The sequence below is a fragment of the Peromyscus maniculatus genome, chromosome 11 (assembly GCF_049852395.1).
Source record: "Peromyscus maniculatus bairdii isolate BWxNUB_F1_BW_parent chromosome 11, HU_Pman_BW_mat_3.1, whole genome shotgun sequence".
In the NCBI taxonomy this organism is placed as follows: Eukaryota; Metazoa; Chordata; class Mammalia; order Rodentia; family Cricetidae; genus Peromyscus; species Peromyscus maniculatus.
The window spans coordinates 38,655,691-38,671,589 of record NC_134862.1 but is presented as its reverse complement, the minus strand read 5'-3'; the positions used below and the strand labels follow the sequence as shown (position 1 = coordinate 38,671,589).

The 15,899-nt window shown below is 45.1% G+C and overlaps 1 pseudogene; it reads left to right on the top strand.

Annotated features, from left to right (window-relative positions):
• The first annotated feature begins 14,328 nt into the window (after positions 1-14,328).
• On the top strand, positions 14,329-14,429 carry LOC121821480 (U6 spliceosomal RNA; annotated as a pseudogene).
• The last annotated feature ends 1,470 nt before the right edge of the window (positions 14,430-15,899 follow it).

Genomic DNA, 15,899 nt, shown 5'->3' with positions numbered 1-15,899 from the left:
AAGGCTATCCACACTCCTGCCCATCACTCCCACCCCCTCCGTAAGTAAGCCTAATAAACTCACTGGTTTCCCAGAGATCCCTGGTGGAATCATACCCTGGTTTGTCATTGAGACATTTGTCAGATGCTTAGACATTAGCAACAGAGACAATGAGAAGGTGCCACTGGGTGATGAGGAAGGACAGATGAAGGAAAAAGCCCACACAAGCCACAAAAGAGGATATAAAGCTATGTTTTTCCAGCTTCAACTCCATCGTAGGTTTTCTTTTTCACGGTAGGTATGTGAATTCAACTTTCTGCATGTGGAATCAGTAACAACTATTTTTGCATTTCATAAGACACCAACATGTGCTACTCCTTCGAGCATTTGTGAAAATGAACTTTTTTTCATTTCGTTGACCATTAGCACAACAGGGATTACTATTGTGTTCAAAAAGCGGGAGGAAAGCATTCAGAATGTTTTCACTGTAGGGAAATGCTGGGAGTTTGAGGAGAACAACAGATTGGACCAGGCGTGATATGTTCATATGTTGAAGCACCAACTAGGTGCATGTCCCATTAGGGTGCACTCTTTATGTCATCATTAATCCACTTAATTTTAATAAAATAAAAAGGGAGCAGAGGGATGAGTGCTGGCGCTCAGCTTTCCTTTCTCCTTTGTATCAAGTCTAGAAACCCAGCCAACATTTAGGATGGATCTTCTGATCTCAATTAATCCAGTCTAGAACATAACCCCCAGGTGTGTCCAGAGGCTTGTCTCATAGGGAACACTACAGTCTCTCAAGGTGATAACCAACATTAACCTTCGAACATACCCAAGTAACCCATAGCATAGGATGGAAATGAGCAAACATACAATTACAAATGATGGCAGTTCCTGATCTAGCAAAGGGTCTCAGTGAGATGTCAGGGGACAAGGCAATAGGGAGAAGAGTGAGACAAGGAAAGTCAGGATGGCTTCCCAGAGTCCAGGATTTTGAAGCTTAGATCTCCAACAGAAGGAAATCTTCTAGGAGTGTCTAGGTGCTGAAGGCACAAGAGAGACTAGTCACCTCAAGGAAAGGTATCTTTTTTTTCTTTTTTAATTTTTTATTCATTTACATACCAACTGCAGTTCCCCCTCCCTTCCTTCCCACTTCCACTACTTCCCCATCCCCTCCTCCAAAAGGGTAAGGCCTCCCATGAGGAGCCAGCCAAGCCTGGTACATACAGTTGAGGCAGGACCAATCCCCTCCCTGCTGCATCAAGACTGAGCAAGGCATCCCATCATAGGGAATGGGCTCCAAAAAGCCAGTCCATGCACCAGGGATAGATCCTGATTCCACCGCCACAGGTCTCTCAAATAGACCAAGCTACACAACTGCCTCCCATATGCAGAGGGTCTAGTTCGGTCCCATGTAGGTGCCACAGCTGTCGGTCTAGAGTTTGTGAGTTTCCACAAGCTTGCTTCAGATGTCTCTGTAGATTTCCCCATCATGGTCTTTACCTCCGACTTGCTCATTTAATCCCTCCTCCCTCTCTTCGCCTGGACTCCTACAGACAGAGCTAGAAAAATCGTGGAAGCTGTGGGTTCCCTGGGAGATGTGTGCTCACCTGACTTGTCAGCCTTGGAGGAACGTGGACAGGTCTGAGGCAGGCCAGTGACAAGTCCAGATTTGTGTTTCATGATGACAGCACAAAAGCGACAAAAGGAGAAAGGTGTCCCTCAAGCACACCGTGGAAACAAAAAGGAGGACCGATGAAAAACAGTTTGGGGGCTGGGGAGACGGATTGGTCAGGAAAGTGCTTGGCACACAAACATGAAGTCCTGGGTTTAACCCCCAGCGTCCACAGAAAAGCTGAATGCAGTGGCACATGCTTGTAATCTTACTTCTGTTGGGTAATCAGCCTGTCTCGCAAACCTGGTTCAGTGAGAGACTCTGTTTCAAAAAAAAAAAAAAAAAGTGGAAAGTGATTATGTGGAAGACACGTGACAGTGATCTCTGGCTTGCATTCATGCACCAACTTCTACATTCAAACAGGCACATGCAACTTCATGCACACACACACACGTGTGTGTGTGTGTGTGTGTGTGTGTGTTAATTAATTGATTGAATTTAAAATTAAAAAAAAAACTTTTTTAGTGAACTGTTAGTAATGGCAAAAAGCAGATAATGGGTACACAGGCATTTAAAGTATTATATTGCTAACTTTAAGGCGAGTTTTAAAGTTTTCTATGGTGTAAATAGTTTTTAAATAATGTAAGTCCAAAACAATTAGATCTGGGGAGTTTATATTAAAGTCATGTAATTTTTTACAAATATCATATATTCTGATTTGGTACCTGAAAATAAATGGGAAAGTGTTTGAAGAGATGGATCGACAGTTAAGAGCACATCCTGTTCTTGCAAAGTACCCACAGAGGGTGATGTACAGTCCTCTAACTCCAACTCCAAGGGATCCAGTGCCCTCTGCTGACCTCCATAGGCACCCACACGTACACACACACACACACACACACACACACACACACACCGTTGTTGTGCTATAGGTAGAGCATATAACGAAAAGAATGGGACCACAGTCATGCAGAAACCAGGGCAGGACCCAGGTGAGGAGTCGATAATGGCTATAGAAACACCGTAGTGAACGCTGAAGGCCTTACAGCATTTGGGAAGCAAAATGGCCAGAACACAGTGACTGACTGGACAAGCATGAATCTCTCTAAATATTTACAATGACTACCTCAGCAGACACCAGGAGAGGGTAAAAAGATGAAGCCTGGCTTAGACAGGAACACAGACATGTTTGGAAGATAAGCTAAAATGTTTTTTTAGGGGGGAATAAAAAGTTAAAAGCCACAAGTAAACATTAGCTTAAAATATTTTAAAATGGAAACCAGTAAAATTGAAAAAATACTAGAAAATCAATTTGACAAGTAGACATTGCACTTAGAATGTTAGTGCTTAAAACGATTGCCAAGATGGATAAACAGTAAGATCAGAATATAAAGCTCAGATAATACAGTAAAAGCTACTGTTCAGAAGGCTGAGGCAAGTGATAGGTATTGGGATATATTAATAGGATTAAATAGTGGAATAAAATCATTTAAGATGCATGAACTTTGCAAAAGCTTTGCTCTAACTGAGGGTTAATGCAAAAAAAAAAAAAAAATACAGGTTGCGACAGAGAAGCCAGCTCCAAGTGACCTGCTTGCCCCCTGGTCAGCATCACCTCCCATGCCCACTGTGAAGCACTCTGGGCCCAGCTGGTAATTGCCAGTCTCCAGATCTGCCAGGTTTTTCTTAAAGGACACTGCCAAGAGAAAGCGGGGATTACATCTCACAATACACAGAAAAGCCTTATAAAAATCCTCTTTAGGCATCCACCCGTCTCCTCAAAGCCTCCTATGCCCAGAAGCTGCCAAAATCTCCATTATTCTTGTCCAGCCTCCCTACTGTGTTGTCCATCACACACACACACACACACACACACACACACACACACACACACACACACCAGCCTCACTTCTAACAGGAGATGCCGTGAGTCACATGTGTCCCCCGGTAAAAGATAAGGCCTCTGATGCTCATCCTTGCAGAATGCTGGCCCCGGGCCTGAGTGAGTAAAGCCTCCCACTTTATTATATACTCCCATATGCCAGGTTCCCCTCGAGACTGAGTTCTTAGAGGAACAAGTACCAAAGGCTTCTAAAGAGGCTGGGGACCTAGGACCTAGCACATAGCACCAAATTCATTTAGCGTATATGAAATATTAAGAAGTGAAAGAGAGGAAATCGTAATCGGACCGTTCAGGGTGAGATGACGGCTTGAAGGACCGAGATGGGCTTGATTCGCCGACAGGATCCTGGCAGAAGACATTAACTCCACTGCTGTTTCCCACTCGTGTCTGATTGGGGCTTCTTCGGCACACTTATCTTTAACGTACGACTTCAGCCTTTTCAACAGGCACGTAAGACAACAGCAGCATCACACCAGGGCCATAGCAACAATGCAAGGCAGTGAACAGCAGCACTCAGACTGACCTCAGAGAGATGTCTCCCAAGCAAGTGATTGAGGAGGGCTTCATGGAGGAATTGTCCAGATCAAACTGGCCTGTGGGCGTGTCTGCAGGGGATTGTCTTGATTACTATTTGATGTGGGAGGGTCCAATCCACTGTGGAAAGCATCGCTCCTTGGATAGGTAGTCCTATCTATATAAGAAAACTAGCTAATCCTGAGCCTGAGCCAGCCACCAAACAGCGTCCCCATGGTTTCTGCTTCAAGTCCCTGCTTGAGTTCCTGCCCTGACTTCCCTCAATAACAGGCTGTGACATGGGAGTATAAACCAAATAAATCCTTCCCTCCCCTAAGTTGCTTTTGGTCAAAGTGCTTTATCAGAGCAGCAAGATAAACCTAGAACATTCCTCTAGAGCAGTGGTTCTTAACCTTCCTAAATGCTGTGACCCTTTAATACAGTTCCTCATGTTGTGGTGCCCCCAGCTGTAAAATTGCTTTCATTGTTACTTTATAACTGTAATTTTGCTACTGCTACAAATAGTAATATAAATATCTGATATGCAGGATATCTGATATGTGACCCCCAGAGGGGTTGTGACCTACAAGTTGAGAACCACTGCTCTAGAGTAACAGAGTGGATAAAATATATACCTGTTATAAAGAGGGATTGATTAGAATGGGTTACAGCAGGAGCAATGGGTGTCTGTGTGCTGGAGGGGCTGAGAACCCTCAGTAGCCATTCATGAATCTGTACACTTCAGAAGTTCCAGTCTGATGCTGGAGGCCTGGACCATTCCTGGAGAGATGCTGACCTTCATCCATCTGGAAGACTAAAGAGGATAGAGACTAATGGTAGTGAGGGATGGCAGCAACAATTGCAGCAGCAACAGGGTAGATGCACTCACCATCGGGAAGTGAGGGTGGGCAGGCACACAACAATCTGCAACACACACACACACACACACACACACACACACACACACACACACAAGAAGGTGTCACCCATAGGTCTTCTCCCTCAGGTAATCATTCCCAGAAATATCCTCTCAGACCCACCCAGAAGTATGTCTCCTACTTGATCTGTGCCCCTGTCAGACTGGCATCACGACCAACCATCAGAGACTGTGTGGCAACAGAGAGCCGGACTCCTAGGAAGCGAGTGTGCTTGCAGCCTTCCATCCCAAAGGCTTCCTGCTCAACATTCCTGACAGAAAGACAGCCAGTGTCCTTTAGACAGCGCCTTGTCCAGTGAGGGGCCTCTCAGGTCCACAGCCACTGCTGGAGAACTGTGGGGCCACTAGGCTTTCAGTCAGGGCGCATCTTCCTTGAGGATGCAGGAGCCCACGTGACTCAGCTTCCCGCAAGCCTATTGGCTGCCGGCGGATTTACATTTTGCACAGCCATAAGTGGAAGAAAACACCAGTCTGTTCTCCAACGCAGCATCGTAATTGCAGCTGCCTCTTCCTGGAGGCGTTTCCGGAACCTTCCGTAGACAGTGAGGGTCTGCAGCAGTCCGCCCCTCGCTGCGTTGTACCTAACCTCCTCCGTGAGCTGCTTTTCCGTTCTTACAGCTGCTTGGATTATGTAAGCCCTTACGCGGACTCATTGTAGCCAGAACAATCGCTGGCTTTTCCTTTCTTTTTCAGTGCCAAGAAGAGCGGGCGCCCTCTTTGTCTAGCCTTCAGAGAAGCCTTGACGGGGGCGTCGCTTGGTCTGTTCAGGCTGCTATAATAGAGCACCTTGGATTGCACGGGTAGAGTGAACAGAAACTTCTCACCACCGAAAAGGCTGGGAAGTTCAAGGTCAGCGTGGCAGCGTTTCTGTGCTCGGGAAGGACGCACATCCCAGCCTGTTGATAGGTAGCCATGTAATGTCCAGACACAGGGAGAGGGAAACAAGTGACTTCCCTGGAGTCTCTTGTGCATGTGTCCGTCTCTGTATGTTCCTATGTATACATTGCACATGTGTGTTCAGGCGCATGTGCACATGTGTGTGTATGTATATGGAGGTCAAAGGACAGCCTCAGGTGCCATTCTTCAGGTAGTGTCTACCTTGTTTTTTGAGACAGAGTCCGTTACTAGCCTGTAACTCACCAAGTGGGATAAATGGCTGGCCAGCATCTCCAGGGATCCATCCACCTGCTCAGACATGGGATCACAAGCCCAGCCCCCCCCCACACCCCATCCCTGGAGACTTTCATAAGGCTACAAACCTCACCCATGAGGGTTCCATCTTCGTGTCAGAAACACCTTCCTAAAGCCTCAATCCCAAATCCCACCAGATTGAGGACTGGATTCATCATATGGTTTGGGTGAGCACAGTGCGTTCATCCTGTGCACAGCCTTGCAGAAAAAAACAGGATTTTCCCCACCCACTACAACTGAGCTGCCAGTACTGAAGATCCTGGACAGAAAAGAGAGTGTAGGCAGAGGCAGGCGGATCTCTGTGAGTTTGAGGCCAGCCTGGTCTACAGAGTGAGTTCCAGAACAGCCAGAGCCACACAGAGAAACCCTGTCTTGAAAAACCAAACAAAAAAGAAGAAAGAGAGAGAGAGAGAAAGAGGGAGAGTGTAGATGTCCAGGTAAGAGGGTAAACACCCATAACCCCACCACTTAAGAGGCTGAGGCAACAGAATCCTAAGTTCCAGGTCAAGCTAGGCTAAGAGTGAAACTGACCCAAAACACACAGAGGGGGGGGGAGAGGGAGAGGGAGAGGGAGGGGAAGGGGAAGGGGAAGGGGAAGGGGAAGGGGAAGAGGAAGAAGAAGAGAAAAAAGGAGGAAGGGGCAGATGGAGGGAGGGAGCAGTTCTATTACTTGTGACCCCCATTATCAGCAGTGTTTTGTGGTAGTATTGTGTTCCCCAAAATATTGTGCACCCTAATAAACTTATCTGGGGTCAGAGACAGAACAGTCACTAGCTATAGAGGCCAGAAAAATGCCACCTTTAATCCTAGCATTCCAGAGGCAGAAATCCCTCTGTTCAAGGATACAGACAAGCATGGTGACTCACGCCTTTAATCCCAGAAAGAGAGCCTTTAATCCCAGGGAGTGGTGGTAGAAAGCAGAAAAGTATATAAGGTGTGAGGACCAGAAACTAGAAGCATTTGACTGGTTAAGCTTTCAGGCTTTTGAGCAGCAGTTCAGCTGAGATTCATTCTGGATGAGGATACAGAGGCTTCCAGTCTGAGGAAACGGGATCAGCTGAGGAATTGGCAGGACTTTTTAAGGTTCCTGCTACAGTGTTTATTTACTTTGATAATATAAAATCTTTAGCACGTGGAAGAAGGGGGCGTTTGTGAAGCAATTGCCTTGGCACAAACTGTCTGACGCTGTGGGTTGCACCTGAGCTGACCTTGAGCCTAGACAGAGAGCACCACTGGGCCGTTTGAACACACAGAGAGGGTCTGCTTTAGCTACTTTCCTCGTTGAGGTGAGAAAATAACTGGCGAGGGTAACTTCAGGGAGGAAGGGCTTGTTCTGGCTCACAGTCTGAGGGTGCTGTCCATCATGGTGGGGAAGTCATAGTGGTGTGAGGTCCATGTGACACCTGCAGTCAGGAAACAGTGACAGAGGAAGCCTCGTGCTCAGCCCATGTGATGGTACCACCCACGTTTAGGGTGGTCTTCCCGTCTCATTTAATGCACTCTAGAAACTCCCTCACAGACATGCCCAGAGGTTTGTCTTCCAGGTCATTCTAGATCCCATCAAGCTGACAATCCCTATGAGCCACCACAAGGCCACAAAATAAGTAGGGGACACCACTGTCTGTTCACAAGACTGAGCAGCAGGCGTAGCAAGTGCATACAGCCAGAGTGGGCAGCAACGTAAGAATCAGCTGGGACAAGATATAGACCATGAGAGAAGGCGGTCAGGATCTACTTAAATCTCCATGTGACAAAACGTCAGAGAACCAAGAAGTAGGAAGGAAATAGGCCAGAAACTGCAGAGCCTACACCAAGGATGCTATAGCAGGTCCCCAGGCAGAAATCCCAATGAGCTCACCAAAGCATCGTTGAGAGTCACTAAAAATATCCACCAGAATGTGGTGCAGGTGGCAATTTAACGAAGAGCTTTCCTGTCCCTCCTCCTCCTCCCCAATCTCTAGCAGGGGGGGGGGGGAGTAGAGACAGAAAGGCCAGACAAAGGAAGCAGGGCAGGCCTCTGCTCTCCTCAGCTGCAGCGGAGGTCCAGCTGTGGGGGAGCCTTCACCTCATGCTCATTATATGCAGAGACTTCTTGTCTGCCGGCGTCGTCTAGTGTGTTTGTGTCTAGCGTGACCGTTGGGCGGTCCACTGCCTGCGAGCAAGCAGAAAAACTGGGGGGCTCCCATTTTCAGCACCGGCAAAGGGAATTCATTCACCACCTGCCCCACCTGTCACGGTTTTCTGTTTCTATCTCAGAATACCACGGGATGAGTACTTTATAATAAATAGAAATTTGTTTAGCTCATCTTCTGAAGCATCAAGGCACACATACTGTTAGGGCCAGGGAGGTGAGGACCAGGGAAGCTGGGGCCAAGGGAGGTGGGGGCCTGGGACAGTTTACACAGAACAAAGTTTATCAAACAGGTCCCTTCTGGGCCACCCACTGTCACCATAACTAATCCCCTCCCGTGATAATGGAATTCATCCATTGAAGAAGTCAGAGCCTGAGCTGAGAAGATGGCTCAGAGAGAGAAGAGCTACCCACACAAATGCGAGGACAGGAGTTCCCATCTGCCGAGCCAGGTGTGGCCACACATGCCTGGGACCCAGGAGATGTGGTGGACAGAGGCAGGAGGTTGCTGGCTGCCGGCCTCGCTCCAGGTTCAGTGAGAGACCACATCTCAGGGAAACAAGACAGAGAGTGAGAGCACAGGGTACCCAACATCCTCCTCTGGATTCTGCAAGTGTGAGCGAGGGTCATGCATCCCTTCATAGACATGTGCGTATACACCATACACATGCTCACACAGAGATGATGATGATGATGATGATGATGATAAGTAACTTCTATATACCAATAACAAGCTTGCAGAGACAAAAATCAGGAGAAAAAAATCTCATTCGTAATAGCATCAATAACGTATAAAATACATAGGAACAAACTTAATAAGGAAAAGAAAGACCTCTACAATGAAAACTACTTAAAACACTGGAGAAAGAAATTGAAGCAGACACTAAAAGATAAAAAGACCTTTACAGTTCATGGGATGACAGAACTAATATTGTGAAAATGGCATATTACAAAACCAATCTACAGAGTCCTCATCACATTCCCAGTGACATTCTTCACAGAACTCGAAAAGAACAGCCCTAAAATTCATACGGAAGCATGGGAACTCCTAGACTAATTGCCAAACCAATCCTGTCGCAATACCTGATTTCAAGCTACACTACAGAACCATAGTGTCAAAAGTATCATTGTCCTGGCACAAAAACCACCAATGTGCAGCAGTGGAGCTGAAGGCCAGAAATAAACCCACAGAGCTATGGCCGTCTAGTCTCCGACAAGGTTATCAAAGCTTACATTAGAGAGGGGTAACAGACTCAGCACCGGCGGGAGGAAAACTGGGTATCTGCTTGTGCAAGAATGAAATTAGATGAGTCTCTCTCATCCCATACGAAAGTCTATTCAAAATGACCAAAGATCTTTATATAAGGCCTGGATGTCTGACCATGCTAGAGGAAAGCCTAGGCCAAACACTCCAGTATAGAGGGAACAGCAAGGCTTTCTGAAAAGGACTCCAGGAGCATACACTCTTGCACCACACCGTTGGAAGGAACTCAGGATGGTACTGGCACAGAAACAGACAGGTGGGATAGGATGGAAGACCCAGAAATAATCCCAAGCGCTAACAGATGGGCTTGCATGCAATTGAAAAGCTTCTGAGCAGCCAGAGAAACGGTCACCAGTGGGGACAGAGCCTGAAATGGGAGCAAAGCTCTGGCAGAAGGTAAGGGATTAATGTCTGAAACCTATGAAGAACTACAAAAATGAAACACCAAAAAAATTATCCAATCAATAAATGGACTAATGAAATAACTACAGGGCTCCCAAAGGAAGAAATATGAGTGACCAATAAATATCTGAAAAGTATTCAACCAATCTCATCCAGGAAGGATGGTGGCTATCATCCAGAAAAGGAACGACAGCAGAAGAGCCCTTATTCACTTCTGGGGGCAATGTCCATTGGTACGGTCACTATGGAAACTAGTACAGGTCGCTCAAAAACCTGGAAGTAGAGCTTCCATGTGACCTACCTATGCCATTCCTGGCCATGTACTAATAATAAATGTAAGATCTTCACCAATGACACATCTGATAGAGGACCAATGCCTCATCAAAGAAGCTTCCTGCAGTGGATGGGAATTAACACAGAGACCCACAACTGGACAAGGTGCAGAGAGGGAGAGACCTTGAAGCACTCAGTCCTAAATGGGATGTCTGTATCAAACTTTCCCCTCAGGGCTCAGGGAGCTATGAGGAAGAGGGGCTGGAGGACTTTAAGAGACAAAGGGGATGTCTTCCTCAAAGGAAACCATGTCTGCCAGACACAACAGGAGTGATACACATATATGAACTCACAGAGACTGTGGCAGCATGCACAGGGCCTGCATATGTTCAAGGAAGATGGGAAACCAGCATTATAAGAAGTAAATAAATGGACACGGAGTCCTATCCCTAAGCAAAAAGCTATTCGCAATTGATACCTGCTGGCAAAGGGAAAATCCTTTTTCTCCAATGAAATGTCTCTCTCTGGGTGTATCAGCCACATTGCACGACAGGCCCCATCCCAAGGAGTGGTTGTCAGACACAAACCCCACGGTGTGTGTGTGTGTGTGTGCACACGTGTTTCTTGTCGGGGGGGTTGCTTGTCTGAGAGAGAGAGAGAGAGAGAGAGAGAGAGAGAGAGAGAGAGAGAGAGAGAGAGAGAGAGCGCAAACAAAGTTGAGTGGGTAGGAGGTAAGATCTAGGAGTTGATGGAGGAGGGAAACATGATCAAAATATACTGCACAAAACTTTAAATAAAAAAGAGAAACAAAATCAACAGAAGTGTCTAAGTCACCACACCACAGAGATACTTGCGCATCCACATTTACCGCCCCCACTAATTACAATAGCCAAGATACAGAACCGGACTGAATGTTCATCAAGAGATGTATGGGTAAAGAAGATGGTGCACATGTATGCAATGGGATTTTATTGAGCTGTAATGAAGAACGAAATGATGACATTTTCAGGAAAACAGGTGAAACTGGAAGACAACAGGTCGAGTGAAGTGATCCAGACTCAAAATGGCAAACATCGCATGATCTCTGTTGCATGATCTCTGTCATATATGACACAAGAGTAGAAAGGCGACCTGGCTAGAGGAAGTGATAGGATACATGTGACGTTAGAAAGGGACTTCGCTAGAGGAAGTGATGGGATCCACATGACATAAAGAGAAGGACTATTTTGAGAGAGGAAGATCAGAAGGAAAGAGACAATGGGGGTAGGCAGTGGGAGATAAACAAGAATGAAGTAAAATTATTTAAACATATATGTGTGTGTATATATATATGTATATATATATATATATATATATATATATATATATATATATATATATGACACGGTGAAGTCTGTCACCTTATAAGCTAACTTAAATTAATCTAAACACACACAAAAAGAAGCAAGTAGGACTTGGGGGTCGCTACATAATTGTTGGAAAAAACTGGGCAGGGACTTCCAGAGTTCTTGGTCTCTAAATAACTGGAGAGAGGAGGGGATTTTTGTTTGATTTGTTAACTTTTGCTTCTTGAGAAGATCACCCTGCAGGCTTAAGAAGTTGAAGTAAGGCCCTTGCATACTTAATCCTGTATCGGCATTTGCTTCCAGAAGTTTCTCGACTAATGAAGGGGTGTTTTTTTGAAGAAAGGGTTCACTTGTAAACCCAGGCCCTAGTAGCTAATAGATTTTCAGTTAGTGGATTAACACTGATTCAGGAGCGAGTCGATGAACACAGAGGTTTCAATAATGGTTTTTAAATCAGAAAAGAAAAGGGCACAGAAATCACAAGCCAAAAACATTCTTTGTTCCCTCATAATACCTCTAGTCAGCCCAACTGTTTCCTATGCTGTACATCTGAACCCTCTCTCTTCTTTTAATATTTAGTTTTAATTTTAATTGTGTATGTGTGTCCGTGTATGTGTTGTGCACATGAGTGTAGATGCCCACAGAGGCCAGAAGAGAGCATTGGATTCCCTGGAGTTACAAGTGGTCATATGGTATCCAAGGTCAGGAAGCAGAGAGATATGAGTTCTAGGCCTCAGCTCACTCTCTCCTGTTTACTCAGTTCAGGACCCCAGCCCAGGGAATGGTGCCACCCATGCTTCCGGAGAGTCTTCCCATCTCAATCAACCTAACCAAGATAATTCCTCACAGACACGCCCAGAGGTGTGTCTTATAGGTGGCTTATCAAGTTGACGGTTGACATAAGCCATCACAGAATCTTTACCTTCCTTCCAGAAGCCAGTCTAACGCTGCACACAAAGGCCTTTTGGTTCAGTGGGTTCCCGCTTGGCACGTCGACGCTGAGAACCTATCATGACGGCGAAAAGTGATTTGTTCAGTAAAATCACAGAAGCTTCGATGACGAGAAACCAATGAGCCACATGGCAGCAGGGCCCATAAAACAGCAGGAACTGCTCACCCTGGAACCTTACCAGCAAAATAAGAGGTGATTAAAGGCGGGAAATGAACAGCTTTAGTGCCTTTGCATGGAATGGCTGCAGGCTTTCCATGAGTCGTTGTTCATAGAAATAGCTCACTTATCACCAGCAAGCTGTGCTAAACATACAAACAAGACCTGGGCTTGTTTGGCACATCATTTTTTTTTTTTCAAGTTTTCTTTTACTTTTAAATTAATGCATATGTGTGCTTATGAATGTAGGTACCTGCAGAGGCCAGAAGAGAGCACTGGGTCTCCTGGAACTAGAGTTTACAAGAAGTTAAGTCACCCAGTGTAGGCTCTGGAAGCCAAAGTCAGTTCCTCTGCAGGAGCAATATGTGTTCTTAACTACTGAGCCATCTCTCCAGCCCCTAGAATAGTGGTTCTCAACCTTTCTAATGCTGTGACCCATTAATACAGTTCCTCTTGTTGCACTGACCCCAACCATAAAATTTCCATTGCTATTTCATAACTGTGATTTTGCTACTGCTATGAATCGTAATGTAAATATCTATGTTTTTTGGTGGTCTCAGGTGATCCCTATGAAAGGGTCGTTTGACCCCCAAAAGGAGTTGCCTCCCACATGTCGAGAACCACTGCCCTCGAATATCATTTTAACGATGGCTAGGCCATAGGTCTAATCATCATGTCACCTGTGTAATTTCATAGGGAGAAAAGCTCAATGTTCCCTTTGGGCCACTCTGTTGACCAAAGCCACTCTTCTTTCTGTGGCAAGAGGGGTCATGGGTAAACAAGCAACATAGGCTATACCTATATCCAAACCACTTTTTAACTTATGCTATATAATGGCTGAATTGTATCCCTCTGGAAATTCATATGCTAATACCCTAGCACCTCAGAATGTAATCACATCTATAGAGTTCTTGAAAGGAATAGTTGCAGGAAAAATGGGATCATTAGGGTGGATTCTAATCCAACAAGAGAACACTCAGAGATAGGTATAGACAAAGGGATGGTTGGCATGTGAAAGCACAGGAAAATGACCAGTCACCAGCCAAGCAGAAGTCAACCCTGTCATCATGGTTAATACTCACTGTCAACTTGGGAGGATCTGGAATCACCCAGAAGACAAGCCTCTGGTCATGTCTGTGCGAGAGTTTCTAGACTAGGCTAATTGTTCTGGAAGGATCTGCCTTACATATGGAGATACCATTCCATAGATGGGGGGTGTGGGCAGAATAAAAAGGAAAAAGCACACTGAACACCAGCATGTCTCTCTCTGTTTCCTGGCTGGGATGCAGGGTGACCAGCCACCTCACACTCTTACTGCTCCTATGTCACAGCTTCCTGTACAAGACGAACTACATCGGAGACCTGCGAGCCAAAACTAATCCTTTCCTTTCTTCCGATGCTTTTGACAGGCATTTTGTCCTGGTAACTAGAAAAGTAACTAATGTATCTGTGAACTCAGCGATGTTGCCCCTCTAAGCTCCAGAACAATGAGGCAATAGAACGCTGTTGTCTAAGGCTCCCAGTCTGGAGACGGATTTCCTTTCATCGACTTTGCAACCACTCCAGAACTTAAATTCTAGGGCTGCTGGGAGTTTTGCAGCTCTACATTACAATTACATTCCTGCATATAAAGTAATGCCTGGTGGAGAATTAACACTCAATAATGCTTGCAGCACATATACTAAAATTGGAATTATATAGAGAAGATTAGCATAGACCCTGTGAAAGGATGACCCACAAATTTATGAAATGCTCCATATTTTATAGCATCTTTTGTTGGGGATTTATACACACACACACACACACACACACATATATATAAATATATGTATTTGTATTACATGTGTACATGTATACATGAATATATATGTATTTACTTCTATAAAATAAAGGTTTGGGATTTGTTCAGAAAAAAGTAAAAGAAATGAAATGAACAGTAAGAAATTTAAAGTTTCCTTGCAAAGATGAAGAATGAGACATCTTCTTGCTCCTGTGTTTCAACAAAATTCTAGAAGATGTAGCTATAGGAATAAAAGACGAAAATCACAACTAAGATGTACAAAGGAGAGGAAGAAAGAAAGAAAACAGCTTTGTCTTCAGATGGCATAATCATTTATGCAGAAAATTTGAATAAATTATCATAGTGCCTCCTATAATTAATAAGCAGTTGGAGCATGATTACAGGACATAAAGTTAATACACATTAAATAAAGATGTGGAGGGAAGATGGGGTAAGGGGGAAAACACATAGAGGGACAGCTAACGCTAACATGGTCATTTGAGGGGGCACATGGAAACCTACTACAGTAGAAGTGTCTTAATATGCATATATGGAAGAAATCTAAAGAGAATCACCAAGTAACAGGGAAGACAAAGCTCCAACTAGACATCTCTCACCACCAAGTGAAAGCCCCCAGTACCAATAATGGATTGGCCAATAATTAAGTTGTTGGCCAAAAGGTGCCCTATGGAAACTCCCAAACAACTCCGTTATCGCTAAGTCTACTGGTTGCTCTCCACAATCTGATGGTGAGACCCTATTGCTGTAGACAACACTTACATATTTCATTGAACACAGAGAAGGGAAGCTGGTACCTAACTAGATCCTTCACCCCTATTGATTAGTGTTCATGGTACTAGAAGGTACTTTGCACTCTACCAGAGAAAAAAGTAACCAACCCAGTTACACATCCTTTGATCTACAGTAGTGACCTGCCTACCCAGTTATACACCCTTTGATCTACAGTAGTGACCTGCCTACATAATACATTGGTACAATAATGGCACTAAAGTAGTTGGAGTAACCAACCACTCTCTGATTGGTTTGAAGGCCCACTCCATGATATGGAACCCGTACCTAACACTGCTCAAATAGCCAAGAACCTGAGACCTGATAGACCATGGGCCTAGGGGAAAACCAAATACAACTGTTCTGCTAAGGGAGCATAGCAATAAAATGACTCCGACTGACATTCTGCTGTACTTGCAGGTCAGTATCTTGCTCAGCCATCATCAGAACACCTTCCTCCTGCCGCAGATGAAAACTAACACAGAGACCCACACATGGACAAAGTACAGAGAGAGAGAGACCTTGGACCACTCAGCTGTAAATAGGATATCTCCATCAAATCCCTCCATCAGGCTCAGAGAACCATGTGGAAGAGGTAGCTGAAGGATTTTAGGAGCCAGTGGGGGAGCAAAGGCACCAAGAAAACAGTGCCTTCCAGACACAAC